At 42.3% G+C, this 26,111-nt stretch overlaps 1 long non-coding RNA gene across 1 annotated transcript; it reads left to right on the top strand.

Moving 5' to 3' along the window:
• The first annotated feature begins 285 nt into the window (after positions 1–285).
• LOC118519330 (uncharacterized) lies at positions 286–10,707 on the top strand. The gene is made up of 3 exons (XR_004909108.2): positions 286–602; positions 8,387–8,542; positions 10,391–10,707. It is a non-coding gene; the product is annotated as an uncharacterized LOC118519330 (long non-coding RNA).
• The last annotated feature ends 15,404 nt before the right edge of the window (positions 10,708–26,111 follow it).

Below are 26,111 nucleotides of genomic sequence, written 5' to 3'. Positions count from 1 at the left end.
TGGTGGCTGGCGGGTGGCTTCCCTCCGTGGCCTGTGCCAGCCTCGGTCTCACCGGAGGACTCTGCCCGCATTCGCCTCTGCTCAAGCGAACACACGCTCACACCTTTGAACTTCCCTGTGACTACGACACAAACTTCTCAATCTCTCTTCAGGTGACCTTCACTTGTACGGAAAATCTGAAACTGTACAGTCAGAGTTGCGTAACTGTGAGGCTGGCCTATAAAGGAAGCCGCTCTTCTCTTCCTCCTGCAATTTGTTTTTTCTTCAGCAACTTGAGGCATTCCCCTTGTGGGCGTGTGATCTCCCCAAAGGCAGCAATAGCTCAGGCAGCCACAACCACAGCCCTCAGCCGCTGCAACTGAGCGTGCGGAGCACCTGGCCTCCTGCAGGGCCAGAGCTCTGAGAGGTTCCATCTGGTGGCTGCCCGAGAAAAGGCGGGCCCAGAGCAGTGAGTGCGGGAGCTGGCTGGCCTTCCCGGTGCAGAGCTACCTCTGGGAGAACCTCGGTCGAATGCCAATGACGCAGGACCCCAGACGCCAGAAGAACCAACACACTCAGATGGCCCTCTGCCCACTCTAAACGCACCCTTGGCTACGGTCCAGGTAGGAAAGTGAAGGGTTCCCATGTCAGTGCAGGGTCATGTTACAGGGATAGCAGGAATTTCTTAATTTCAGAAATAGGACAAGAGCTACAGAAACGGGCTGTCATCTCTCGGGTGGTCCTTAGCCTGGTCACACTTCAGTATCACTGCGAGACAAAAATGGGCAAAAGATGCGGCCAAATATCACGATAGCGAATTCTTACATCAACCTCACTACGTGCCAGACACTTAATAATCTCTAAAACCCCAAAGGGTAGATAACATTATGTTCACTTCACACATGAAGAATGGGGGGGAGCGGGGCAAGGGACTAAATAACTTGCCTAAAGTCCCGCAGCCAGTAAGAGGCGAAGACACGGTTCGAATCCACATAGCAGCTTGGTTTCAAGCACTAAGCTCTAAACCGCTATGTTTCACCAGAGAAAAATTTCAAAGGACTGATCAAAATAGGGAAAAAATGCTTAACCTCACCAGTGAGGAGGGGATGGCGTGGTGAAGTGCGCATGTGCAAATACCCTGAGCGTCTACATCGGCCTTTGCAGAAAGGTGATTTGTCAGGCTCTATCAGAGGGTCCCCTGTGAATTCCCCTTGGCAGGATCCCACTGCCAGCGATCTATGCCTCTGGAATACACAAAAAGCGTTATGTACGAGGATGCTCCATATGGCACTGTCTGTGCGAGATTGCTAGTCATCTCTGTCTGTGACTCAGTAAAGCACCTGGCACTTGCTAGGCGCGCCAGGACTATTCACAGGAATATATGAACAATAAGTATTTATTTAGCTAAATAATGATGTGTTTGTCCACGTACTTCAACATTGCTACTAACGATTCAATAGTACACGTGTGACCAGACCAGAGTTCTGCAAAACTAAAATAAATGAAAAAGGCTCTTCTCCTCCCAACTCGGATAGCCGCTACCCGCTGTGTGATCCTGGCTCTGCTGCTCTGGGGCTCCTGACTGGGTCCAGCCAGCCGGACACGCCAGCAGATCAGAAGGAGGAGTGAGAGGTTAGAGGACTGATGCCCCTCTCCTCTCCCTCCAGGACAAGCTGTCGTTTCCTGAGTGGTTGACATTCCTTTCAGCCCCAGCTAGGCTCAGCTCTCTCTGAATGGTGCCCCTCCTTTATGGCTATGACTCACACCAGCTTGATGACACCTTTCCTTCCCCTTCAGGTCTCAAAGAGGGGACAGTTTCCGTCGTCGCTAGTCTCCCTTTGCATCACCATCCCCGTTGCTTCCATGCACCTGCCCTCACCTCTGTAGCTACTATCCAGCACGTGCTATGTTCTGGGAATCAATCCTGTACTGGTGTTACCAGCATAAGGAAGTCAGTCCCTTCCACCTGCTGGCTTGGGGGGGAGCACTTGTAGCAGAGATCTCTCATGGACCCATGCAGGACTTCTTCCTCCACATCTGGTCAGGGCTCAGCTCTTTTCTAGGGGAAAATGAATTAAGATGGTGTACGTTCTGTTAAATTACTTCCTGTTCAGGTGTCAGTTTCAGATAAATCTGAACCCAGTGAAAACATCCATGCCTCTAGAAAGCTCCTAAGAACTTTATCCAATAGAACAAATGTAGTGAGTTCAAGGAGGCCAGGGGGAGCTAAGTGGAAGTAAACCTGCTTCTCTCGGGTGTCCCCATTTCACAGAAGGGCACCACCAACCATCTCGTCCCAAACCTACAGCCCTAAAATCTCTTGCTCCATCTCTCAAAACTGCTCTCTGCTTCACCCTCTCTTATCCATCATCATTTCCATTGCCTTGGTCCAGGCCCTTACCTTTTCTCGCCTGGCTTGTGATGGGCATGAGGAGTGGATTGTGTCCTCACCTCTGAATTCCCAACCCAGCCCCGGGTCTGGCATCCGGTAGGCCTTCAAGAAGGTTGATTGCATGACAAAAGTCTATCACAGTGGCCTCCCGTCTTTAGTCCTCCACCCATCTATCCTCCCTCCTACCCCACGAGGTCTTTCTCAACCAGAGATATGCTTACATTATTACTTGAAGTCCTTCAGTGGTCCATCATGGCTCTTAGTGAGGGGTCGCCAAACTTTCTCTGTAAAGAAAAAGCAGATATTTTAGGTTTCGTGGGCCATGTCATCTGTTGCAACTCCTCAACTCCGCTGTTGTAGTGTGAAAGCAGCCATATACGGGACCTGATGAATGAGCTCAGTTGTAGTCCAGTAAACCCTGACTGACAAAAACAAGGGGAAGACTAGACATAGCCCCCAGGCTGCAGTTGCCAACCCTGTTGTAAACCCGTCCAAGCTGTTCGGCGTGGCCTAGGGGTGGCTCATGGCCCAGCTTCTGTCTAGCTTGTCCCCTGGCACTCCTATGTCACACATCACTCTCCAGCATCTTACAATTCCTCAGATGTGCTATGTGCTTTCCAGTATGTGTGACTTTGCACTTGTTTTTCCTTTCCAGAAATCCCTTCTGCCATCTCTGTCTCTGAAACATGTCTTTCAAAACCCCTTGCTTGTTGATGTCTTCCCTATGTACCCTCCCCTCCCCTGCCCTCACCCTCCTTCTGTTGCCTTTTTGTTTGCTCCTGCTTCCATGATTGCACTTAACCCTCTCTCGACATTACTTCTCGACATGTCTGTGTCCAGTTATGGAAGGGGTTGATGCCTGGTGCAGAGATGCTTAGGAAATGCTGTTAAATTGAATTGAAGCCAAGGTACAGTGATATCTCAGTACAGTGATTCCTGGTTTCCCAGAGACAACTCCAGTTTTTGCTTGTGGCTCCAACATAATTCTTAATTAGTGCCCCTTTTTACTCTCAGAAGTGACCCATGTTTATGGTAAATGATGTGGTTGCCCCACCTTTCAGCATCCTTTGAACCACAGTGCATAGGTGGCTGGGCTGCCTGGCCGGTCCATGGGTCAAGCAACAGAAGGGCTCAGGTCTCCTTGCCAGTGTTGGCCAGCAGATCCACATCCCTGGCTTCCTCAGGCCTGGGCCTGAACAGCCGTGGGGCCAGGCCAAAGAGGTTGTCCATACAAGTTCAAAAGTCTGTGTGCATGCAGCCCAGTGGGCTAGGGTCCCTCGAGGCATCCAACACAGTCACACTTTCAAGGAGGGTACAGTCCCACAGTGGCCAGTTCTCCTACCCATGACTCAGAACAACCCTAACTGAAGCCAGAACAGTGGGGAGAGAGCAACAGGACTTCGTGCTCAGTGCAGGAAATCCCTCAAACCCTGGTTCCACCAGGGGCAGGTCATTCACGGTGCCTGTCTGTACGAAGTGGGGATACTTTATTATAGCGACCGTCCCTCATCAAGGGTCAGAGAAGTAGCTCCTGGACAAGGTGCCCAGAAAAGAGAAAGAGAAATGCTGAATGCCCATTCCCCCCACCCCCACGCCTCCTCCACTTGTTTGACAAGCAGTCTGGTTACCCTAGACTCTTTCCTGAACTTCCTCCCTCCTCCCCCGCACCTCAGACACTTCCATCTCTGTTCCCTGGGCCCCTCACAAGAATACGAAATGGCCACCCGGATGTGGGGCTGCATAAGGAGCCCTTGGTTCTTTGAAATCCATCTCAAATCCAGGAGTGGTTCCCACAGTGCTCACAGCTCTGAAATCAGAGTAAAAGGCAACTGAATGCATTTACCAAAAATGTGTCCTTCTGCATGTAAGTCTCAAAAAGTTATCTGTACAACCATCTCCCCACAGCTGCCCTCCCAAAAGGCCAGCCTTATTATTTCCAAGAGAATCGAGCTCCTTCTTGACCTCAAGGTTCTAACTCATGACCTTGAATCTATGCTCCTGACTTTTTGTTTAATAAGTCATTTGAGTAGCTTTTGAATAATTCCCACCCCAACCCCAGCTACATTCAGTTTTTCCAAAGGAACATGCCTCCCTCATTGTGTATCAGGCAATGCCCTGCTTTAAAAATATATGCCAAGAAGCAAAAATGCAAACTTTGAAAACAAAGTGATCACTAGCAGACATTCAGAAGGATTCTGTGCACAATGAGCAGTTTCTTTACAAATTGAAAGTGCTCCTGAATTTGTTTGTAACTTCTGAAAGCAGAGACTTCAGGAACCCTGTCAAATAAAGACCATCTCTCAAATTATAGCAGAAGGAAAACAGGAATCAATTTATTCCAAATTTCTTGGAAACACTTCTTTTTTGTCCCCCATCTTGACTTACATTACATAGAACACAGGGGTATGATTGAACTATAGCCAAAAAATAAGGTAAAATAAAATTTTGCATCAAAGAATATGACAAAACAATTTGGTGGCAAAAGTTGTGAATTCTGAGACTTTTCAGCAAATAGGTGATTTATTACCCTCCATGCACAAGATACTCCATAAGCTTAGAACAGAGGGTCATAGATGATCCAGGAACGCTCCCTGTTCTCAAGGAGCTATCCATTCGGAGGATAAATAAGAGAGAATATGAACAAGTTACATAAAGCAAATGAGTTATGAGATCTTGAACAATTTATGCAACCTTACTAAGTCGGCTTTGTCAACAATAAAAATGGAAGTTGGTATCTCATAGGATCCCCATGAGATTTAGAGGTGATGCCAGTCAAGGGTCCATACAGTGCTGGGGAACAGAATAGGCCATCATCAGGTGTTAGCCATCCAACTCCTGTAGCTCTCATCCAACCACATGTGTCTTACCTGGTCATTGCAGAAAGTAGAAAGGAGAGGTTATTCAGCTAGGAGAATCAAGGAAGGCTGCATGGAGGAAGTGGAATGTGAGAAGGTCTTTAGGGACGGAGATGGGGCCAGGAAGGAGGAGTCCACACTCAGGAAGTGTGTGAACTACAGCAGGAGGAAGGACAGGCTCAGCATGAGCCTAGGCCAGGTTCTAGAGGCTGTGGACAGGTCTGACTAACATAAAGGATACCTAACAGGGAAAAACAAGGGGTTAGGCTGGGAACAAAGGTTGAGATCAAATTTTGAAGGAAATTTGACCTTCCATGCTGAGATATTTGAGTGTTATCCTATAGGCCATAGAGAGCTACCAAAGGTTTCTGAGGAGAGGAGTAATATTCTGAGTTATATGTGAGAATGTTTTTCTGGTAGCAGTGGACCAAATGGATAACAGTAAAGAGACTGATCAAAAGGCTATGTTAATAGCCCAGGCAGGAGGTTAATGAGGGCCTAAGGAAACTCAGAGACTTTAGAATATAAATGAAGGAGACATTCTGGAGGAAGATCAGCAGGCCTAATTTCAGGAAGGATGGCTGGAGTCAGCTTCCAGTAATTCACATTTTGAACTTGGGTGTGGATGCCATTAAAAAAGTTAGGGAACCCAGGAAGAGGAACTAGTCTCGGAACCAGGTGAGAAGACATTTGTAGCTCTAGGGTCTGACTCGAAGCCTTCTCCTGGCAAGAAGGCCTTGGACGGAAATAACTCTCTTTCCTCATCTGTGAAATGGGGATATCTGAGTATATTCCATAACTTCACACAAATATAGCTTTCCTGATTTCTAAGTTTGGGTTTCTCAGGGGCTGGAGTCTCTTCAGTCATGATTCACTATAATTTGGGGAGTAAATGAATCACCCCCTGTGAGCCTATTTATATCTATTACGAGTTAGTCAGGAAGCCTTACACAGGCTGGCAAAGTCATCTATGGGCCCAACATTCTAAAAGCATCAACTTGGAAGCCAGAAGATGGGTTTCAACTATTTGCTAAATGTCAGTTTCTTTGGTGTATAGAATTCCAACAGCAGTTATTAAAACCCAATTATAATACTGTATCTGTCAGGGTCAGTCAGAAAAATGAACCATACTGAGTATTTTAACAGAGAGAATATAATGTAGGGATTTGGTTAAATATGTGTTGGAGGACTGATAAAGCAAAATGAAAACGGGGACTAACACCAAGGTAATAATAGTTGCCACCACCAGTAAGGAGGACAAAGAGAAAAGAATGGGGTTATCAGAACCTACAAGCTTAGAGAAAGATCCCATGGAGCTGGGGCTCAGAGCTCCATGAAGGGAGCACTGCCCAGCTCGTGCTGCTTTCTGAGGGGTCCAGTGAGGCTGATTCTAGGAATGCTGAAAGCAGATGAACCAGAACAAACTACCACTGCTGGGTGAAGGAGTAATGCTGGCTTGAGCAGCCAAAAAGGAAGAAACAAGTGCCCTCTCCTCTGCTCCTTCCCTCCTGCCGCCTATTGGAGGAACAAACAGGAAGCCAGCTAACAAAGGAGAAATAATTTACAGAGTCCCAGCATCACGGAAACTATAGAAGGGAGAATTTTGAGCTGAGAACAAATAGTTAAGTAACTAACATGAGGACTTTTACATCATGACACATGTACAGATTGCCGTACTTATTTTCTGAACAAACAACCACAAAACATAGGAACTGACTCAGATAATAGAGCATGGGCTAGAAATATTAAGCTGTTCTCCTGCAAGCCTCAAAGTAAAGGAACAACTATTTTTTTTGGGGGGGGAGCAAAAGTTCTTGTAATAGTGGAATCCGTTACGTATGGAGATTGAGGCAGATGTGCCCAATTGCTCCCACTGGTTTATGCCCTTGTATAATCCCCTCCCCGAGTTAGAATTGCTCTTAACTAGTAGAGTAGGCAAAGGTGATGAGATGTCACTCCTTTGATTACATTGTGTTATGTGGATTCTATCCTAGCAGATTGCAGTGAGAAACGTTCTCCTGGCAGCCTTGTCTTCATGGCAAACATCCATGTTGTGAAGTGCTAGTGGCTTCTAGGAGCTGAGGGTGGCTTTCAGCGACAGCCAGTAAGAAGCAGGGACCCTCAGTCATTCAACTACAAGGAAATGAATTCTAAACAACAACCTCAATGAGCTTGGAAACGATCATCCTCAGAGCCACCATGGCAAAGCCTGGTTGCAGCCCTTCTGAGACCTTGGGCAGAGGACCCACCTGAACTGTGTGCAGAATCCTGATGCATGGAAACCCTGTTAGTAAATTAAACTGTATTAAGAAATGTGTGTTGTTCTCTGGAAAACAGTATGGAGGTTCCTCAAAAAGTTGAAAATAGAGCTACCCTATGACCCAGAAATTGCACTACTGGGTATTTACCCTGAAGATACAAATGTAGTGATCCGAAAGGGCACATGTGCTCCGATGTTTATAGCAGCAATGTCCACAATAGCCAAACTATGGAAAGAGCCTAGATGTCCATCAACAGATGAATAGATAAAGAAGATGTGGTATATATATATAATGGAATATTATGCAGCCATCAAAAAAATGAAATCTTGCCATTTGCAATGACATGGATGGAACTAGAGGGTATTATGCTAAGCAAAATAAGTCAATCAGAGAAAGACAATTATCATATGATCTCACTGATATGAGGAATTTGAGAAACAAGACAGAGGATCATAGGGGAAGGGAGGGAAAAAATGAAACAAGATGAAACCAGAGGGGGAGACAAACCATAAGAGACTCTTAATCTCAGGAAACAAACAGAGTTGCTGGAGTGGAGGGGGTGGGAGGGATGGGGTGGCTGGGTGATGGACATTGGGGAGGGTATGTGCTATGGTGAGCGCTGTGAATTGTGTAAGACTGATGAATCACAGACCTGTACCCCTGAAACAAACAATACATTGTATGTTAATAAAGAAAAGAAAAGAAAAGAAAAGAAAGAAAAGAAAAGAAAAGAAAAAAAGAAAGGAAAAGGAAAGAAAAGAAAAGAAAAGAAATGTGTGTTGTTTTAAGCCGCTTGCTTTGTGGTAATTTGTTACACTGCAATAGAAAACTAAGAGGGGGATGATCCTTATTTGTCTATATCCCCTAGACGTTCAGTATTGGCCTAATGTTTATTGCAGCTAACATGGGCCACGAGTTTTCAGTCTTCAAAAAGCCAGTATGGGAGAGCAAGCCGACAAGTACGCAGGCCATTCCAGCCGGCGCGATGTGGTCACGATGCAGGTGTGCCCGAGGGGTCTCAGATCCTGGAGGAGGGCAGGCTGACAAGAACAGAGGTATGAGAAGCCTTCAAAGGATGAAGTCTTAGTTAAAGGAAGATTAATTCGCTAATTAGGAAAGGGGGTTTAGGCAGAAGTCCAAAAAAATTAGATTGTTCTGGATAGCTGATCAATTTTCTTCAACTTCATACATGTAGCAGAAATCAGAAGGGGTTCTTCCGTAAATTGTTTTGCTCCCATCAGATTTACACTCATATTTCAGCATTCAATTGAAAATCCAGAATCCAGAAGAGGCAAAAAAAAAAAAATGTGTGCTTGAACTTAAATATGTCTCTTTATAGAGATTAGATTAACAATTGTTTGTCTTAATAACCAGCACTTCCTCTTGAAACTGTGCCCAAAACAACCTTAAAAAGCTCCGATTTCATGAAACGTGTCACTTCCTCTCCACTCACAGCCCCCTTTTTCCTTCCTTCCCCTGGGTCTCACTTTTTTTTTAACATAATACTTCAGTGTTTGAAATAATATCCCTCTTTGGCAGGCTGATATGCCGTAACTCCCATTTTTCTGGGGAGATTTTGATCTCAGCCAAGGTCACAAACAGCAGAGCTAAGATTCAAGTCCTCACCCCAGGAGCCTCTAGATGAGCCCCATAGCGGTCTTCTTGTCATTGTCTGACCTTGGATGGGCCTCCCACCCACGCCCGGACTTCTCAGGCACCTCCCTCCCTTCCCATAACTTCATGGAGCCAGTTCTTTGGGACTCACACACATGGCCAGCCCAGCCATGCCACTCATTTTCATGCTAGTCAGGGAAACTTTGGGGCAGAACCATGATGGTGGAGACCAGCCCCTCCCGGCTCGCTTTGGACCTGACTGCACTGCACGAAGGAATGGAGGACAGAGCAGATGAAAGAACAGAGGGAAGGGAAAGGTGACCATGGTTGCTTTCAACCACACCCAAGTAATGAGCTGAGAGATTTCTTGCATGTGTGGCCAAAGACTTAAGTCCCTGACACACTCCTGTCCCTTTCACATCAGGTTCCCAAACATCTGCTGATCAACCTCTTACCCAACTCAAGTTATCATGGAAGCTGCTGGGGAAGAACCCTGTCTTCTGTGAGTTCTCTAAAGTGCCATGTACCCCTCCTCCCACAAGGGCAGTATAATCAGTCATGTAGAAACACTGTGGGGCTACCATCTCCTTTAAGGTGGGCTATTAACTTTTCAGAGAGTGTGAAGAGCTACTACTCTATTTTAAATAAAGCTAATGCCAAGGGACCCACATTCAAAGTTCTAAAACAGCAACTACTCACCCACCACCACCCACAGATCAAACGATTGAGATTTTCAGCTTGGCCTATTATTCATTTAGAATCAGTACTGATTTCTATCTGGATGATGTAGTCATTCAAGCTGACATCTCAAAGAGCATCCAATAGTACAGTCCCTCTGCCTTAAAAACATTCTAGGGAGGTCCTATAGCAGCACCCTCCATAGCTGTGAGCTGACTTCTCCCAAATATAAGAGTGCTCATGAACTGGGCGCCTGGGTGGCTCAGTTGGTTAAGCGACTGCCTTCGGCTCAGGTCATGATCCTGGAGTCCCTGGATCGAGTCCCGCATCGGGCTCCCTGCTCGGTGGGGAGTCTGCTTCTCCCTCTGACCCTCCCCCCTCTCATGTGCTTGCTCTCTCTCATTCTCTCTCTCTCAAATAAATAAATAAAAAATCTTTAAAAAAAAAAAAAAAAAAAAAGAGTGCTCATGAACTGACCTGAATCACCTGCTTCTCTGTACCTTGCTGAGACCATGCTCAGACCAGAGACGCCTAAGCTGGAGGCATCAGAGATGGAAGCCCAGGCAGCAAGGACTCATTTCTTTCTTTCTTTTTTTTTTTTTTTTAAGTAGAATCCATGCCCAGCGTGGAGCCCAACCGCGGGGCTTGAACTCGTGACCTTGAGATCAAGACCTGAGCTGAGATCAAGAGTCGGGCATCCAACCAACTGAGCCACCCAGGCACCCCAGCAAGGGCTCGTTTCTGTTGGAGCGCTGGCCTTCGACACATTGGTAGCCACTGGCAGAGACTTTGAAGCCAAAATTACGACTCAATACTTGCTGCAGCCTTCCCTTTAACTTCTGAAGTGAAAAATGTGGGGCGGGAATTGGGGTGGGAAATGGATGGGTGGAGGGAAAATAAAAATAGAGCCTCTCTTTTAAAAAATACAATTAACTTAAAAATTAAAAATTAAATAAAAAAAAAAGGCACTAAGAGAAAAGTTTCCTTAAGGAACATCTTTGCTGTGTGTCAATTAGTGAGCCTGCTCTTGCTGTAGGTTTTCTCTGCCGCCTCAGAGCCAAATCTTCAGCCTCCCACACAGATCTGTGAAACCAATTGTCTTCCCCAAACATGTGGTAACCACAGAGAAGTGAAATTAATAAAACTGCTCCAAAAGATGATTTCTAAAGATGACATTCCTACTCTAGTTTTAGGTTTTCTTTCCTGCGGCCAAGTAGGGGTCTGAAGGGGGAGTAGGAGTTGTGAGGTAAAGGATCTGGGGCTTTTTTTTTTTTTTTAATTTTAGAGTTTTTAGTTTAACATAGTTTTTTTTTACTGGGGGCTTGGCGGGCAAAGAGGACTTAAGGGTGGAAGCCAAAAAATGCAAAAGCCAGCAATTATGAACTGATCAAGAGAGGCCTGTCATTCCTGACATGCATGTCAAAGCCAAGGGGGGTTGAGGCCCGCACTCAACGCCCCCACAAACCCCCTCTGTTTGTTTCTCTCACCCCCACCCCTTGGTTGAAGACGACCGCTGAGGGCAGCGTGGATGATACACCCGACCTGCCACCAAATGAAGAAGGCCCGTCTCAGCCGCAGCCCTCACAATGCCAGGAAGACAAGCAAAGGCCATCAGTCTCCATTACGAAGACAGTATTTTCCTCCCATATTATCCTGTCTGTCATGTCCTCCCTGGACTCCAAAGGCATCACTGTCTCATACATCATCACCATTTCTCCCCACAAAGATGGAGAGCCCGCGGGTGGGGTCCTTTCTGCCTACTGTCCAGCCCTGGATGGCCAAGGGCCTTCCCCTGCTGATAGAAGCAATGCTCAGCTACCAGGGGAGACATTTGCATTCCAATTAGGCCCGGGCTTTGAAGAGTGGGGGAGGACAGCCAGTTTGTAAATCAGAAGTTTAAATAAACTTCCACAATCTCTGGAGCTGCTGGGAGAGGTCTCCGTGACACTGAGTGGGGAGGGAGAGGAAAAACCCCCAAATCAGAAGAGCTCAGGGAATATGGATACACTGAGTCTTGACAGAACAAAGGCACGTTGTCTCTGAAAATTGGAATATGTATTAATAGTTGCATTTAATTAAACATGGGATGCACCATTTTTTTAAATTTTATTTTATTATGTTAATCACCATACATTACATCATTAGTTTTTGATGTAGTGTTCCATGATTCATTGTGTATAACACCCGGTGCTCCATTCAGTGCATGCCCTCTTTAATACCCATCACCAGGCAAACCCATCCCCCCACCCCCCTCTCCTCTAGAACCCTCAGTTTGTTTCTCAGAGTCCATAGTCTCTCATGGTTCATCTCCCCCTCCGATTTCGCCCCCTTCATTTTTCCCTTCCTACTATCTTCTTTTTTTAACATATAATGTATTATTTGTTTCAGAGGTACAGGTCTGTGATTCATCAGTCTTACACAATTCACAGCACTCACCATGGCACATACCCTCCCCAATGTCTATCACGCAGCCACCCCATCCCTCCCACCCCCCACCATTCCAGCAACCCTCAGTTTGTTTCCTGAGATTAAGAATTTCTCATATCAGTGAGGTCATATGATACATGTCTTTCTCTGATTGACTTATTTCGCTTAGCATAATACCCTCTAGTTCCATCCACGTCATTGCAAATGGCAAGATTTCATTTTTTGATGGCTGCATAATATTCCATTGTGCATATATAGACCACATCTTCTTTATCCATTGATCTTTTGATGGACATCTTGGCTCTTTCCATAGTTTGGCTATTGTGGACATTGCTGCTATAAACATTGGGGTGCACATACCCCTTCGGATCACTACATTTGTATCTTCGGGGTAAATACCCAGTAGTGCAATTGCTGGGTCGTAGGGTAGCTCTATTTTCAACTTTTTGAGGAACCTCCATACTGTTTTCCAGAGTGGCTGCACCAGCTTGCATTCTCACCAACAACGTAGGAGGGTTCCCCTTTCTCCACATCCTCGCCAACATCTGTCGTTTCCCGACTTGTTAATTTTAGCCATTCTGACTGATGTGAGGTGGTATCTCATTGAGGTTTTGATTTGAATTTCCCTGATGTTGAGCACTCTTTCATGTGTCTGTTGGCCATTTGGATGTCTTCTTTGGAAAAATGTCTGTTCATTTCTTCTGCCCATTTCTTGTTTGGATTATTTGTTCTTTGGGTGTTGAGTTTGATAAGTTCTTTATAGATTTTGGATACTAGCCTTTTATCTGATATATCATTGGGATGCACCATTTTATTAAATTCTCACAACAGTCTCGCTTTACATTTACAGAACATTTTTTAGGGGACAAAATTGAGGCCTAGAGGCTCAGCCAAAATTAGAAGAAAGCTATTTGTCTGATTTCTAGATCTTGATACTGCCGTGTATGAATTGGAACACTCCAGAACTTATGCATACTTCCTAAATAATAATGTTAATAGTTACTACTCATTGAGTCCTGCTATGTGTCAGGCGCTGTTCTAAACACCTTACGTACCTATTTTCATTTAATCTGCACAGGTAACACCTCTTTGAGAGACAAACATCATTATTATCATTATCTATACTTTCCAGCAGGGGAGACTGGGGCTTAGGGAAATTAGGTAACTCACCGTATTGCCCCCCACTAGCCATTGCTAGAGTTAGGATTCAGACTCAGACTCTAGTGCCTCTATATAGCCAGTATAAATACTGATTTGCTGTCCAGAAGTCTAAACTAACACGGTAGAAGGAAGCAACCATGGAGCATAGGAGCATTCATAACTGGGTTCCTCACCAGTGTTAATCTCGATGAAATCAGTTGAAAATGAACCTCAAGGCAAGTCTCAAAGGAGAAAACATGTCACTAGAGTGGGTGAGGAAGACCCAGGCCTTGCCTTCGTTTTGAGAGGGAAAGCCTATCAGCTAATGGTGACTATGAGCTTGGTTCTTTCTTGGTGTCAGCATGTGAAACCACGGCTTGCTCTCCAGCAGGCAGTGCCATTGGGCAGAGGAAGGAGACCAGGGCACTGTCTGCTTGGCAACAACCAGCATGCAGCCCTCCAGCTCTCAGGTCTGCCAGTAGGCTGGGCTAAATGCACCCTTTCAGCCTGTCTCTGCTTGAAGAGGGCACTAGTTTGTCCTGGGTCCCCCCAAAATTGAACTGGGCAAGTCTACTGCATGGAATTTGACTCACTTGCTTAGAAAAGGGCTGCTATCATGCTCAGTGTTAAGGCAGCAGCAAGAGAAACTCCACCTAACTCAAAACGGTTGTAAGAGACCCTATGGTTTCCTAACTACCTGTCAGTTGGTCCCTTTCTTTCTGTTAATAGAACCCTGATCTTGTTCAGGTAACCTTCCTTCTCACAGTCTAATGTTTCACTACACCCATATGGTAACTCCATTCCCTGTGCCAGTGAGTGACCAAGGAATGGACAAATGACAAATTTGTGGCCAATCAGCTGTGAAGGGGGGCTGTGGAAAGGTTTCTGCTCTGAATTTAAAAAGAGAGAGAGACACACAGAGAAAGTAATTATTTTTTTCTTCCACTTGAAATTGTCATGACAGGATGTGATGGCTGGAACTACAGCAGCCGTGTTGCTGCCTCAGGCTATCTCCCCTGAGAACTAATCTAACCACTCTGAGAAGGGCAGTCTAAAATGACGGGAAGAACTTGAGTCCTTGAAGGCACTGTGAAGTCACCAAATTAACCAACCCCAGAACTCTCCTACCTTGGACTTTTGATTATGTAAGATATATATTTTTCCTTATGTATCAACAGAGGTCCGTGCAGGAAACACTGGTTAAATGAAATTAAATAAGATAATCACACTTACTTGGCAGTGCCTGCCATGTAGGAAATTTTAGCTATGATTACATCCTTCATATGTGTCCAAAGCTCCCAGCTCTGTCTTCTCTCCTGCCTTTTGAGTCAAAAGGCTAATAATGAAGACAACTGGTCTATATAACCCATTTCAGGTCTTCAAGAAGTCTCAGAAATATTCAACCTAAAAACATGTAGGTTGAACCATGGCAACAGTCTGAATGGAATCTATGCAAAGCAAAGAAGTTTAGAGATTTGAGCTAATACTACCACCTTATCTCACCTGACTATAAAGTCATAAAAACCCACAATAAAAGATATAGTTTAGAGTTTTCTTGTGGATTTCCTGGTTCCATTAACTGAATCAAAACAGAAAATAGTGTCTCTCCTCTTCTTTGTAAGTTGCACACTTTATGAAGAAAAAGCAATAATATTCCCAGCCAACATGTGCCTGTTATGTAATAAATACACATTATAGATTCTTTGAAAAGAGTGTGATTTATAGTTGGATCCTGCCAACTACTTTGAAGCATACCATTTTTCACTTAAGGCTAATTAGAGGATTCTTAATTAGCAAATCTTACGTCCAATTGATTAGACAATGAAGATTTTTTCACAACAATTGTAATATTTAGTTCTCTTTTTCTCATTTTGACAAAGCAAACTAGAAAGATATCATTTATAAAAACCTCCCTTCAAGGTCTACAAAGCTTATAACCTGGAAATGATCAGAGAGAATGAGATATATAGACTCTCCTACCCTTGATTTTGACTTGCTTTGGGATCTGGAGTAAGTCATGTCCTTTCTGATCTAATTTTTTCCCACCTATGAAATGGGGAGGTTGAATTAGATCAGAGTTTCTCAACCTTAGCACTACTGGAATTTTGGATCAGATAATTCTATAGATGTTTAGCAGCATCCCTGGCATTTACCCACTAGATGCCAGTAGCACCCCCCCAACCGCTATACCACTGCAGTTGGGACCATCAAACATATCTCCAGGCATTGCCAATGTTCCCTGGGGTGGGGAGGCAAAATCACCCCAGCTAAGAACCACTGAATTAGATCAGGGGTCATAAATGCAGACAAGGGTCAAGCTATTATACAAATGAGAGAAATAGTCTAGATGAAAGAAAGGCAAATTCGAGAACATGTATTCTATCAAAGGGGGAGAACACTCTTCACCGCTAGTGGATGCTCACCATATGTTACAATTGTTCAAGAGAGGACATGAATCCCATGATTCCATGAAATGACTTCTTCTTCTTCTTTTTTTTTTTTTAAGTTGACAACTCATTCCTTGTAACAGTTAAGAAATTAGGTTCTGGAGGTAGACTGCATGAGTTCAAATCCCAAGTTCAAATCTTATTGACTTCAATATTTGGCAAGTTCTTTAACATTGCTAGGCCTGTTTTCTCATCAGTAAAATAAAGACAATAATAATACCTATATCATAAGATTATTGTCAGGATTAAATAACACAACACATCTGAAGGGATAATGCATAGTAAGTGCTTAACAAATATTAGCTATAATTATTCCTAAGTTATAAAAATACTACAAGCCAAATTAAATATAACTATAGATCAGATTTAGCCTAAAGACTATAGGTTTACAACTCTGAACTACAGGATTTCAAGGGTTTGTTCAGGTTTCTAAGGTTTTATGATTCCATTTTATGGAAGCAGAGACACTGATTAGCCTCTGATTAATTCTGTAGAATCTAGTTGAGGAGACAGAGCTCTGACATTAGCAAAGATCATGTAGTCAGAACAGGATTCTAAGCAAATGGCAAAAATATATGTTCTTGAAGATAGAGGTTGAAGAGCCATCCATGCTTTTTATTTAAGAAAAGATTGGGTTTTGTTTCTCTTTTTAAAAAATGTACGTAAAAGAGAAGAGTATCAAATTTGGAAACTGACATCCTCAATAGTATCCTCTTAATAGATGCCACGACAATACCATGAGTTATTACTTACTTTCTAGCTAAAACAAATTGACAATTATAAGTTGGTATCATTAGCCCAATGGCTTTTCAGTGAGATAGCTGATAGAGGCAATCATAGATTGGCTTCTCTATCCTTATCCTCCCACTGGAAAGCAATATATCCACTCCTGATCAATACTTTGATCTGAGTTACTTATAATGCTGTCAGACAGGAGTGTTTGCTTCACTTCAGGGTGAAGAAATAAGATAGTTTTGCAAAATTTAGGTCAGACATGAAATTGTCTTGGGCAAGCTGTTATTCCAGTCTAGAGCCACATAACCAAATCAGCACTTCAGACGGTCACAGAAACTAAAGGGGTGGCCTGAGGAAGTGCCACTGCCTTTATTAACTATGTCATGGAGGCACCTGGTGGCTCAGTCGGTTGAGTGTCTGCCTTTGGATCAGGTAATGATCCCGGCATCCTGGGATCGGGTCCCGCATTGGGCTCCTTGCTCAGCAGGGAGCCTGCTTCTCCTTCTGCCTCTGCCCCTGCTTGTGCTTTCTCTGTTTCTCTCTTTCTCTCTGACAAATAAACAAACAAATCTTAAAAAAAAACAAAACAACTATGTCATGGAGGTATGGAGTCGAATGAGCTCATGGTAGCCCATGTGTTTGAATCACATTTCACGAAAATGATTTGAGAACATGTCTTAAATACTTTAAAATAAAAGCTTAAACCACCTGGCCCATATTTCCCCTCCCAAGAATCTGTCATAAAGAAATATTAAGAAGCTGGAATCAAAATGTATGCATAGAGATGTTCCATATAATGTTATTTATAATAGATAAAGTAGGTACTGAACTAAATGACAAATATTTGAAAAATGTAAAATTAATTAAGGAATAGCCAGTTAAAAATGGTATTTCAAGGCGTATTTTGCCGCATGAGAACATTCTTAATATATAATGCTATGCAAAAATGGTGATAAAAATTGGATATACAATGTGATACCAATTGTGTGTGCGTGTGTGTAGTACATCAAAATGTGAACTCTAGCTATTTTTAGGTGGAATTATAAGTAATCTTTATTCCCATTTATAAACTTCTCTGCATTTTCTAAATCCTTACATGGACCTCAGGTTGCCTCACACAGTTGTGTAGTTGTGCCTTGCAGAAGGGAACCAAGCCCATGGAGCACTCTGAGTCATGGGCACATGCACTACCTCTGTTCAGAGAGGATGACTTTTTCAATTCATACAATTTCATACAATGACACCATGAAGGATACTGGTTCCCTCTTATATTTCTATAGTCAGAAAAAAAAAATGTAATATAAAAAAAACAATATACCTATCAGTACCAGGGGTGGATAAGAGTCTGTGTGGAAAAGCCTCTTTGTAAAAAGAATTATATTATAAAAGAATTAATTATAAAATTACTGACTGATGTGATTTTCAATTTAGAATGAGAAAATAAATCACACACTCACACACACACACACACACACACACACACACACACACAAATCCTGGAGGTTTAGAAATGAGATCTTTTCACTCTAGTAATTTAGCAGAAATGCTTATATGGAAGTGCTCTCTGGTTGTAACCTGGCTCCCCTCCCCATCAGAACACTCTCCAACCCTTGGCAATGCTCAGCTCTCTTGGGCGGGGGGGGGGGGGGGGGGGTTTCATGCAAGTGAAGGACCCTGGATGAAGCTTGTGTTTCATTAGTGTCACAGTAAATCTGGCTCTGATCTTCAGGGAAAGAAAAACTGGATAAACTCAGAACCAGATGTTATTTTCACAGGTAAGTTTGCCTAAATAATATAGTTCCAAATCAAACAGTCTGAAAAGTAATTTAAATACCCAGCACTGCTAAAAGAACCATTTTATTTCATTTAACAAGGGCATTCCATAAATGCTCATTAATGCTTATTAAAATTTGGGAAGTTTTCTGCTTTATCCGGGGATGCAGCCACCTTATGTTTAATATTAATTCACTTTTTAAATTTTTATAATTTTAAAAAAGTTAATGTCAAGGTCCTCTGCCATACCTAAAGCTCTCCACTGGGTCAGGACAGCTAAAAAAAAAAAAAAAAAAAAAATCTTTGGGAGACCACACCAGCTTCTTAGGGCAGAGAAATGGTCTAGGATTCAGAGCAGCTCTGTCCCTGGTGAGCCACCAAGAATATTGAGCTAAGTTCCTATCATGGAAAGGTAATAACAAAAGAGTGCTCCTTCAGTTAAAACAAAACAAAACAAAAGTCCAAACAATAATCAGGACAGACTTTCATATAAATACTATCAGTGAAAACCCAACTGCCAAAATTTAATCTAGATCGGTGGTTTTGCAACAATTTTAGAAAGAGAATTTTTTTGAACCAAAACTTATGCCAAACTCTAATATATAAGTGAATAAGTATTTTAAATATTTATACATTTTACCCACAATGTATAAAAACACCTAGAACTATAACTATCTCCAACATGTCATCACAACATGGCATGTTATGTGTTCCTATCTCAACTGACTCCTAAACTATTTTAAAGTTGACAATGGCATATGTATGCTGCCCAACCTCACATGTTGGTCATAATGCCTGAATCTCAAAAAAAAAAAAAAGACAAGTATGGAGTTATAATATTCTTTAAAAGAAAAAAGATTTTTTATATATTTAAGAGAGAGAGAGAGAGCACAAGCAGGGGGAGAGGCAGAGGGAGAAGCTGACTCCACAGGAGGGAGGGAGCGCAACACAGGGTTCTATCCTAGGACCCTGAGATCACGACCTGAGACAAAGGCAGACGCTTAACCAACTGAGCCATGCAGGTGTCCCTGGACTTATAATATTCTTATTCAGTGACATCCAGATAAGTTATTCAAATTTGTGCCAGAATGGGAAAAAAAAAAAACTACTGTAAATAAGATTGGAAGACAAATGATATAGTCTGAAGGGAAATATTCACAATACATATAACAGACCATATATGTGTGTGTGTGTGTGTGTGTGTGTAGAATTGGGATTCCAGAAAGAGGAAAAAAAAAAAAAAGAAAGGGACAGAGAAGTATTTGAAGAGATAATGGCTGAAATTTTTTCAAAATTGTTGAAAGATATCAACCCACAGATACAAGACCAGCAAACCCCAAACAATCTAAAAACAAACAAAATCCACACTTACATACATTATAGTCAAACAGTGGAAAACAAACAACAAACTAAACTAAACCAGAAAATCTTGAAAGCAAATGGGAGCTTCAAAAGGTGGGAGGAGGCACATATTTTATATAAGAAAAGAATAATAAGAATGAGAACTAGCTTCTCATCAAAAGTAGTGGCCAGAAGACAATAGCCTTACATCTTTAAATGCTGAAAGAAAAAACCCTGCCAACTCGGAATTCTATATCCAGTGAGCATATCTTTCAAAAGTGAAGGTGAAGTAAAGATGTTTTTAGACAGACAAAAGCTGAGTTTTTCCCCAGCAGACTGCACCTCATGGAATGCAAAAAGAAGTTCTGCAGGCTGAAGAGAAATTGTATCAGATAAAAACCTGGCTCTGCAGGAAGAAATGAAGGACTCCAGAAAGGGAAATACGTCAGTATATCAAACATTATTTTGAAAATATTTTCTTATACGTGCAGTATGTCTAAATTTCTTTAAAATGCTTTTAATCACTTAAAGTAAAAATAACCATGCATTGTGGAGTGTATAGAATAGGCAGAAGTAAAATAAATGATAAGAACATACAGGGTCAAAGGATGATAATTGGGAAATTTACTGTTCTGAGAACAGAGAGAATGGAAAAAAGGCAGTGTTTGAAGAAATTATCACCAAGAACCTTCCAGAACCAAAAAAAAGATAAGCATCCTCAGATCAAATGAGTGCCACCACTCATAGGCACAACCGGATTTTTTTTAACTCAATCTATAGGCATCGCAGTGAAATTTCAGAAACTCAAGAACACACATAAAATACTAAAAGAAAACTAATTTTTAAGAAAGAAAATTTTAAAAAAATCTTCAGACATTTAAATCTCAGGAGGTTTAGCACTCACTGGTGATCTTCTAAAGAAATACTTCAGAATGTACTCCAACTGAGAAACAAATGAACATAGAAGAAAGGAGTGGGATGTAAGAAACACTTATAAACAAAGAATACAATGACTGGATTAATTCCAAATAAGTATTTATTTTAAAGGATTGTCAGAGCAATTTAGAAGTCATATTCTGTATTATATGAACATTGAAAGTGGAGGAAGCACAAAGAGAAGTAAAGGTTCTTGTCTCGATCTAGAGAGGGACAGAGACTGATTATAACTCTGGTTTTTATTATAAAAATATATGTTCATGGATAGGTAACAAAAACTACAATGTAAAAAAAAACCCTTTAACCAATAAAAGGATAGAAATGGAGCATATAATTTTAAACCAACCGAAGGGAAAATGGAGCAAAGAGCAGTTACTATCTTTATGTTTGTAACAGCAAAGACAATTATATAGAAGGATAATACGAAACTTATCTGTGTGTTTTTATGTGTGTATGTTTCTGTGTAAACATTGTGTGCATCTGTGTGTATATTTGGTATGAGTCTTTGGGTGTGTGCCTGGTGTGCATCTATGTGTATACATCTTGTCTGTGTCTGGATATAAATACTGTTATATAGTATTTTTCTTCACAGAAATAAGATCCTACTGTACTGTTTTTCCTTTTCTACATAGAATGCCCTAAATGTTAAAGGCAACCTAACTACCAACAACCCTGATGGGCAACAAAGCCAGGAAGCTTGATCATCCTGGGATGATCCTTAATAAGGGTGTGGTGAGGATTAAATGAGCTAATGTATGTAAATCACTTGAATGATGCCTGGCTTATAAACAGCATTCTGTAATCGATGTGATATTTAAGATTCAGGGGAAGTACGAAGAGGTAGGAATAGAGCAGGACCAGCCATGGGCTTATGTTTGCCGGGGTTGAGTGATGGGCACATAGTGCTCTACTTTTCGGGTATGTTCAAATTCTTTATAATAAAAATGCTTTGTGAAAAACACTCTATAAATATTAGCTGTCATGATAGGAAGTGCCAAGAAGAAACGTATCTTCACTTTGGTCACAATTTTATTACAATGAGAAAGATAAGATGTCAGTACATAAAGCAGCTGTTAGACAAAGGTACAAATGTCATTTATTCTTGTTCTATGATGTGACCTTAGAGGCTTTATCAAGGTGTTGGCCCTCCTGCCCCTCCCCCAAACCCCCAAATCTGTCTCTCAGGCAGCCTCATGGATGCCTGAAATATTTTCAGGAAAACCTTAGCTTAAGTTTTTATAACCTAGTCAAAAAGGTGGGGGTGGGGGTGGGGAGAGGAGTGGGAAGGAGCAGAACTAAATAGTTAAAGCAAAGCTGCAATCATTGTCCTTATAAAACATACTGACATGTTTATCCTCTTCAGAGACAAGATTTTGATGAGAAGAAAAGGGCCCCACCTGGGTGGCAGAAAGGGAGGGGGACCCAGATGGGGAAGTAGACCTCTCTGTCCAGACGGGCTTTGTGTCAACCCTAAAGGAAGCACAAGAAATTCCTGCAGGAGGGAGGAAAAGAGCCTTCTTAGTCTTGCCACTCAAAGTGTGGTCTACAGACCAGCAGCTCCAGTACCACCTGGATGCTTGTAGGACCCACAAAAACTCAGCCTCACCTTAGACCTACTGAATCGGACTCTATTTTAACAAGGTCCCAGGCCATTCTCGTGCACATTAAACTGTGAGAATGTTATTGCCTAACCCAAGACCTAGATATGACTGACCCTTAGTAAATACCTGGAGAGAGAGCTTTCCGAACAGATGGAGGAAAACAGCGCTAGCTTTGCTTTTATTCAGCAACTTTGCATTCATTCTGCATCCACAGGGTGTATAGAATTGTGTGATGCTGTAGTTCTTTGTTTCTCAGCCCTTATTATAAGTTAGAATCACCTGAGGTACTGTTAACAACAGCTGTTGGGGCACTTGGGTGGCTCATTTGGTTAAGCGTCTGCCTTCAGCTCAGGTCATGATCCCAGGGTCCTGGGATCGAGCCCCATATTGGACTCCCTGCTCAGTGGGGAGTCTGCTTCTTCCCCTCTGCCACTCCCCCCTACTTGTGTTCTCTCTCTCAAATAAATAAATAAAACCTTAAAAGAACAAACAAACAAAAAACAACAGCTGTACAGGTCCCATCCTCAGAAATTCTGATTTGATTGGTCTGAGAGGGACTTAGTCTAAGATGATAGCATCAGACTGTTTTCTCAAGACATGTAGTACTAAGTAATAGGACTCCTGGTGATGAGCCACTGAGTCTACCCTTGCTGAAGACAAATGCAGTGAAGATGCAGGAGTCAATGCCACAGAGGAAGGGAAAATTAATCCCAACCTTATACTGTCATTTTCCCTTTGCAGATGCCCCAGAATATATGAACCTATTGCCGGTTCATGTGGGTGGTTGGAGGGGAAGGAGACTGATGTGTCTGTGATGGGTTTTATACTGTTTGACCTTTCTCCAAATAGATTAACCTGTTGCCTGAGTCATGACCCCTTTGGGAATATGTTTCCTGTAGCCTCTTTTTCTGCCCTTCCTCCTTCCCCCAACACACACATACAACAGGGGCTAAAAATTGTCACATAGAAGCTGGGTAGCCTCAACTTCTGCTGAGTCTCCTTTCTTTGGCTTCCTTGAGCTTAGGGAGGTAAACAGAACAAAACAACCTTGAAGCTGTGCTTTACATGGCTATTCCTGAACCAACTACCAAAGTGTAGATTTTAGTGAACCCCCTTCTGGTTGGGAATTACTTATTTCTGAACAACCCCATCAGTAAGGAGGTGCCCGTTAGCATAATTGGTCCAGTTGCATCCTTTAGCATCCATTACCAGAAAATTTAATAAAGTAATCATGTCCTCTGCCTCTCTGTTTTTAACCTGGCTTAATTAAAATTATGCCCCTTGCTAAGTAATGACAATGGAAGGGTGAAACTTGGGTTATGGCCTGTCTGTGCATTGTTTTCTCGTTAAAAACTTTTAGCAAAGTGGGGCACCTGGGTGGCTCAGTCGATTGAGCAACTGATTCTTGATTTTGGCTTGGGTCACTATCTCAGGGTCGTGGGATGGAGCCCACCTAGGGCTTCGTGCTCAGCGGGGAGTCTGCTTGGGATTCTCTCTCTCTCCTTCTCCCTCTGCCCCTCCCCCCTGCTTACATGCTCTCTCTCTCTCTAAATAAATAAAATCTTTTAAAAAAATAAATAAAGACTTTTAGCAAAACTCAAATGTCTTCACGATAATTTGGAATTCATTGAGGCAATTCAGGCATCTCAGTCTCTTTTCCTTTGTCTTCATGGTCTCATTCAGGGATAAGAGAAATGAGAAAATGAATGATAAGAGAATAATCAAAGCTAAATCCAAGTTAAGAAGAAGTAAATTAATACACGAAAATCACAATGTCTGATGAAGGAACGGGTGTAGGTGCAATTAGCTCTGACTTCCAAACGCTTTGATCAGCTGGAGCATTTAAAACTTCTAAAGGCATGAGATGCCTGTGCTGAGGTGGCACTATGGAAGGGAGAGGCGTGATTAAACTCCAGGCTGCCTGTCAGAGATGTTCCAGTCTACTCACTTGCGACACTTCTATGGAGTTTCTGTATGAGAGCAGGCTGTCACGTTCAGGAAGAGACGGCACCCTCATCCTGACTCCTCCTCCCTTTGATGCCTGTAGAATTTGGCCATTAAAATCTGCCTTGGGCTAAAACTCAGCAGGTAAGTTTCCAGTCCAGGAACAGCTTTGACAAAATTTTAATAAAATTAGAACCAGACTGGCATTAAGGGATTTGAGTTAGAGAAAAGTTGATCTATATATGTAGGTAGACATGAGAATGGCCAGATTCTCACTGTGGGATGCTACATAGCAGTAACTCTTGGCCTGCTCGTGTTTGGTACACAACTACTAGCGTCCTCGATCCATGAATTTTCTTAGACATTGTGAAGGCATTTCAAAGGTCCTATGTTTGGGTGAATTTCATGAACTTCAGTATTGTTCTGTACTAGCTGGCTAAAAAGATAAAATCTTTAAGAAGAGTGGAAGGTATTCCAAGTCATTTGAGGCATTTGCTTAAGTTTTGTTTTAAATTGATAGAATAATTGCATCACTTGAATACACAAATGTGTTTTCATTTGAAAACTCAGTCTTGTAATATTTAACTTTTCTATAAGATTCTTGGTACTTTAAGCAAAGAAGATTGGCTTACTTCTGAATATGGGCGGCACACACACCTCTATGTTTATTGCAAGAGATAGAGTAGTGGCTGTACTTTATTCAAAAACACAGAAAAAAAAGATCAGAGGACTTCCAAATATGTAATCAATCCATTTGATTCCTTTTGCCACTCTCTTTCCACATACCTACACCACGCAGGGGAACTGCAAGTCCCAGTCCTGTCCCTTATCATTTATTAGGAACCGTAGGTACTCATAGTGATGGAATCTTTGCATCAGTTTGAGTTCTATCCTACATACTCAATACATAACCAACACCTTACAGAGAAACATTGGAAGCTTCCTCTCTAACATTTAGTCTTGTCTAAGGTTATTAAATAGAGAAGCAACCACTTGACATATACAATAAGGACCTTCCAAGTTACTTTTTCAAGTATGCCTTATAGATGTATTATACCAGCAAAAACTGAACGATCCCCACAAAAATGCTTCATTTGTATCCTGTTCTCCTTGGCTCAGTTGCTCATTTCATGAAAGTCAAAGAGAGACCATGTTCTAAGAATGTTATGTAAATGATCTAAAATTAGTGTGAGACTATTTTCACCCTGCCCACCCTTACTCTACTGATGCAAAAAAAAAAAGAAGAAGAAGAGGAGAGGAAAAAGGAAAAGAAAAAATACAAATCAGAAGCTATAAACAGTCTGGCTTCCATGAATGCCTATACCCTAATACCAATGAAGAAAATATATTTGCTAAATATTCATCTCTTCATAACTAGAACCACTCTCAACTACCATTTGATCTTTTTGGGATTCAAACTGGCATAATAACATTAAAATTGGGTTTTTGTGGGGTTTTTTGTTTTTGTCTTTAACACATATAGAAGCCAACTCTTTGTTTTGGGTTAATCTGTTTTCTTGCTGCACTGGTAGATTGATTTTGTGTACTTATATGTTTTTTCTCCATTTTTCCTGATGTCATAGTTATAGACAGTGTGCTTAACCTCTGCATGCATTTCAATACCAGAGCTAAATAGCAGTGAAAGGCTTGCAGGACAAGTTCTCCTAAAAGCACATCCTCACTTTCTAGGTCAGCTCTTCTCCTTAAAAGTGTAACTCTTTTAAGTGTTCCTAACAGAAAATTTATATATATATTTTTAAGGTTTTATTTATTTATTTAAGAGTGAGATAAAGTGAGAGACAGAGCACAGGAGGAGGGGGAGGAGAAGAGGGAGAAGCAGACTCCCCGCTGACCAGAGAGCCCGATGTGGGGTTCAATCCCAGGACTCCGGGATCACGACCTGAGCCAAAGGCAGACACTTAACCAACTGAGCCACGCAGGTGCCCCCCAATGTTTAATGTTTCCTGGTTTTTGTCTCCAGAAGGCCC

This window comes from Halichoerus grypus, chromosome 7 (assembly GCF_964656455.1).
Source record: "Halichoerus grypus chromosome 7, mHalGry1.hap1.1, whole genome shotgun sequence".
NCBI classification, from domain to species: Eukaryota; Metazoa; Chordata; class Mammalia; order Carnivora; family Phocidae; genus Halichoerus; species Halichoerus grypus.
This window is presented reverse-complemented; position numbering and strand designations above follow the sequence as displayed.